We start from the raw sequence: 5,054 nt of genomic DNA on the forward strand, positions 1-5,054 counted from the left end.
AAAAAAAAAAAAAAAAAATAGCCAGGTGTTATAGTGGGTGCCTGTAGTCCCAGCTACTTGGGAGGCTGAGGCAAGAGAACCACTTAAGCCCAGGAGTTTGAGGTTGCTATCAGCTGTGATACCATAGCACTCTACCCAGGGCAACATAGTGAGACTCTTTAAAAAAAAAAAAAAAAAGGAAAACCAGGATGACATATTAAGATGAAAGGCAAGGAGTTAAGACTCAGTAGAAATCAGCCCTAACATACACTGGCTGCATACAATCAGAATAAATCCAATATTACTGACAAGAAGTAAGTCCTTTCAAGTAACAGTCTAAATATGATTACTTCAAAACTGCAGTAAATTAGGAAGGAAGAGTTAAGCTGAGGGGAGCGACTGCTCAGTAACTTGGTTTTTAAAAATTTTGAAATAAGTTAATGAACTGAGGCAGATGGCTAGAAAGAAGAGTAACAGTTCATCAAAACTGATTTTTTCTTCTAAAAAACAGGGATCTCTACATATTTGAAAGTAAGAAGAAAAAATCATTACAGATAATGATCAACATTACCAAAGAGGATAAGGTAACTGTGGCAGCAAGATTCCTAAGAAAAGCAAAAGACTGGATTCAATTTACAAGAGAAGACGAAATAATAGAGATTTATCAAGTAACAATGAAACAAATATCATTGTCACCCTTGCACCCTATTTTTATGTAGGTAGAAATGAATGGCATCTACTAAAAGTTAATGAGGAAGAATATGAGGCAACAGAAAAATTAGACTGAAATGATTGCTAAAAAGTAGTAAGAACCCCTATGAAACTGTTCAGCATAAATTTACAGTGCCCACCAAATCTTCATAATTACTCACCTTCCTCCACAAATATGCTGTGACCTGTGAGGAAAAAACAGAAGAAATCGATGGTAGAAAAATCTGACAATAAGAGCTCAGTAAGATATGAGCTCTTATTGACTAATGTCAAAGTACAGGCTGTATTAACAGACTCAGCCATCAGCTAATTGTTTTTGTCCATTTGGGCTGCTGTAATGAAATACCACTACAATGGGAGACACAAACAACAGAAAATTAACTTTCCACAGGTCTAGAGGCTGGGACGTCCAAGATCAAGACGCTGGCAGTTTAGGTGCCTGGTAAGGACCAGCTTCTAGACAGCCCCATCACATTGTGGATGGGGCTATCAAGCTCTTTGGTGTCTTTATTAAGAGCATTAATCCCATTCATGAAAGTTCCACCCATGAGCTCATCACCGCCCAAAGGCCTCACCTCCAAATACCATTGTCTTATTTTTTATATAGAGACAGAGTCTCACTTTGTCGCCATCAGTAAGAGTCCTGTAGCGTCATAGCTCACAGCAACCTCCAGCTCTTGGGCTTAGGTGATTCTCTTGCCCGGCCTCCCAAGTAGCTGGGACTACAGATGCCCACTACAATGCCCAGCTATTTATTTTTTGTTGTTGTTATTGTTGTTGTCATTGTTGTTTGGCAAGCCTGGGCTGGATTCGAATCTGCCAGCTCTGATGTATGTGGCTGGCGCTTTAGCTGCTTGAGCTACAGGCGCTGAGCCATATCATACTATTTAAATACTTTGCCTCTGTTTGGTAAGTGCTATAGACATAAAGGATTAAAGGAGTCATAAGCCCAAGAGCTGGAGGTTGCTGTGAGCTGTGACGCTACAGCACTCTACTGAGGGCGATAAAGTGAGACTCTGTCTCTAACCAAAAAAAAGGATTAAAGGAGTCAGACGGGGCTATACATCCAATAGCTTTATTATGAGAGAAATCCAAAGTCCAGTACTATAATTAGTTTTAGGACCACCTCCATCTTCACATATACAGGAGAGTGTACTAAAGAGAAGTATCACAGTGGCTTCTATTTACCTCCTTTAAAGAATTTCTACTATAGTGAACTACCACAGTGGAAGTATCTTATCCCCCAAATGCAATGAGACAGAAACAAGCTGAGTTAACTCTCAATCCTCTTCTAGAAGATTCTGCATTATGTAACAGAATCAGAGTTATCAATGGATTAAGCTCATCTTTTAAAACAGAATTACAGTATTAATGAGTTTAGTATAAAGTGGAGTTGGACTTTTTTCATTATTTTCCTTTTTTAATTTACAATGCACGATAAAGCTATATAATACCATGAAAAGGTAGATATGTTCTAATACTAAAGCACAACTTAAAACTGAGTAAATATTGTACAGTTTCTTTACAATTTCAAAACCCAAAAAAGTTGTGAAACCCAAAACAACTCATTTGGCAGTAAAATCTTACCTGAACTGATAATGAAGCTATTTATACTCTATCTTGTTCAGTATAAATGTTCATACATTTTGCTGAGTCTGAATAGTAATGTCTGAAGAAGGGAATGGCATGGGATTGTTAGAAGGTTATATAACATTATTACCTTACCTATATACTAAATATTTTTATTTTATTTTATTTTTATTTATTTATTTATCTAAGAGACAGGATCTCACTTTGTTGCCCTCGGTAGAGTGCTGTGACGTCACAGCTCACAGCAACCTCCAGCTATTGGGCTTAGGCGATTCTCTTGCCTCAGCCTCCAGAGTAGCTGGGACCACAGGCACCTGCCACAATGCCCAGTTATTTTTTTTTTGTTCTAGTTTGGCCAGGCCAGATTTGAACCTGCCAACCTCGGTATGGGGCCTCTGCCTACTCACTGAGCCACAGGCGCCACCCTTTTTTTTTTTTTTTTGAGACAGTCTTAAGCTGTCGCACTGGGTAGAGTACTATGGCATCACAGCTCACAGCAACCTCAAACTCTTGGGCCTCCCAAGTAGCTGGGACTACAGATACCCACCACTACACCAGGCTATTTTTGGTTGGAGTTGTCATTGTTGTTTGGCAGGCCTGGGGTGGATCTGAACCTGCCAGCTCTGGTATATGTAAGCTACAGGCGTCGAGCCATACTAAATATTCCTAATGCCAAAGCCTATTACCCCAACAGTTTTGAATAGTGAACCGTGATTCTAGAGTAATTGCTAACATTTACAGAGCTACTATGGGTAAGGTAGTGTTCTGATTGCTTTATGTGCAACAACTCAAATTTAATACTCCCAACCACCATAAGGTAGATATTATAGTCACCATGTTACAAAGGAGGAAACTGAGGCATGGAGAGATTTTTTTTTTAAGTAAATTGCCTAAAGTCACATTGATACATAGTGACTAATAGGGTATTTTAAAATATTACACATAACACCAAGCATGGTAGTTCATGCCTATAATCCTAGCACTCTGGGAGGCCAAGCCAGAAGGGTCATTTGAGACCAGCCTAAGCAAGAACAAGACTCTTATCTCTGTAAAAAATAGAAAAATTGGGGGTAGTGCCTGTGACTCAAAGAAGTAGGGCACTGGCCCCATATACCAGAGGTGGCAGGTTCAAACCCCACCCTGGCCAAAAACTGAAAAAAAAAAAAAAATAGAAAAATTAGCTGGGCGTAGGAGGGGGCCATGATGACACTACTGCTGCACTCTCTAGCCCAGGCAACAGAGCTAGGCTCTGTCTCAAAAAGAAAACAAACAAACAAATACACTTAAGATGAATATAACACAAGAAAACAGAGAGCTAATTATGGTCATGTGGTAGGAGTCAGCGATATTTTCCTCTAATTTAACAACTTACTTCTACAATGGTAATGGGTAAGGAACTCAACTTAAAAAAAAAATTCAAAGGCCAGGTGTGGTGGTTCATGCCTGTAATACTAGCACTTTGGGAGGCCAAGGCAGATGGATTGCCTGAGCTCACAGGTTCAAGACTAGCCTGAGCAAGAGCAAAACCCCGTCTCTAAATATAGCAGGGCATTGTGGTGGGCACCTGTAATCCCAGCTACTTGAGAAGCTAAGGCAAGAGAATCACTTGAACCCAAGAGTTTGAGGTTGCTATGAGCTGTGAGGCCACGTCACTCTACCAAGAGCGAAATAGTGAAACTGTCTCAAAAAAAAAACTTCAACATACTTCATGCATTTACAAATTCTTATTTATGTCCAATTTGCAAGATAACCTGCATAAAATGTACAGTAAGAACCAAATTTCATGGCCTATGCCAATATCTCTAATTTTTTGTTGAAAAACATTTTAATCTTAATTATAATAGACAATAATCCATAGTCATTGTATAACTTAGAAAATTTGGATAAGAAAAAGAAAATAATCACCTACAAAAAAACTACACTCAGAAATAACAACGATTTGGCACACATGCTTCCAGATATCAATATACTTTTGGTTTCTTTTTTTTTTTTTTTGAGACAGAGCCTCAAGCTGTCCCTCTGGGTAGAGTGCCATGGCATCACAGCTCACAGCAACCTCCAACTCCTGGGCTCAAGCGAGTCTCCTGCAGCAGTCTCTCAAGTAGCTGGGACCACAGGCACCTGCCACAACACCCGGCTATTTTTTGGTTGCAGCTGTCCTTGTTTTGGCAGGCCCGGACTGGATTCGAAACCAGCGCCTTAGGTGTATGTGGCTGGTACCTTAGCCACTTGAGCCACAGGCGCCGAGCCTATTTTTGGTTTCTTAACTGAAATGGTATCACGTAGGTTTTGTTTTGCTTTTTAATTTTTCTTCCTATTCGTGCTTTCCTTGCTGAAGAGTCATATTTTTCTATCTACTTTTTTCTCTTACACACACCAAGACACCTTTTCATGTCTGTACATTCTTATCAGGACATTATGACTGGGTAGTGATCCACTGTAGGAACGTGCCATAACAATCACTGGAAAAGATTTAGGTTGTTCACAATTCTCTGGAGCCACACTGGTGGGATTCAAGCCCTATTCCTACCACTAATTCAGCTACCTTGGGGAAGCAACCTCATTTCTCTATGCCTGTTTTTTCTAAAAAATGGAGATTACACTACCCATTTCATGTGATTACTGTGCAGGTTAAATACACAGCTTTTATTATCAACAATGTTGTAACTGGTATGCTCACAGCTACATCCTGACATACATTTTTATTACATCAATGTAATTTCCTTCTAATGGGAATTTCCATGTCAGCAGGTAGGCCTTTTTTTTTTTTTTTT

General features: G+C 39.5%; 1 protein-coding gene across 7 annotated transcripts in view; it reads right to left on the reverse strand.

The window, feature by feature from the left end:
- Nucleotides 1-5,054, reverse strand: part of GABPB1 (GA binding protein transcription factor beta subunit 1) — an 83,605-nt gene that overhangs the window by 71,622 nt on the left and 6,929 nt on the right. For 2 of the 7 annotated variants that reach the window (XM_023510067.1, XM_023510069.1), the window contains exon 2: nucleotides 852-875. The exons of the other annotated variants lie outside the window; for them this stretch is intronic. The gene's annotated coding sequence lies outside the window, so the exon portion shown is untranslated. The remainder of the gene's footprint in view (nucleotides 1-851; nucleotides 876-5,054) is intronic. 7 annotated transcript variants of the gene reach the window in all.

This window comes from Otolemur garnettii, unplaced genomic scaffold (genome assembly GCF_000181295.1).
Source record: "Otolemur garnettii isolate 467f Iridium unplaced genomic scaffold, OtoGar3 scaffold00011, whole genome shotgun sequence".
Taxonomy (NCBI): Eukaryota; Metazoa; Chordata; class Mammalia; order Primates; family Galagidae; genus Otolemur; species Otolemur garnettii.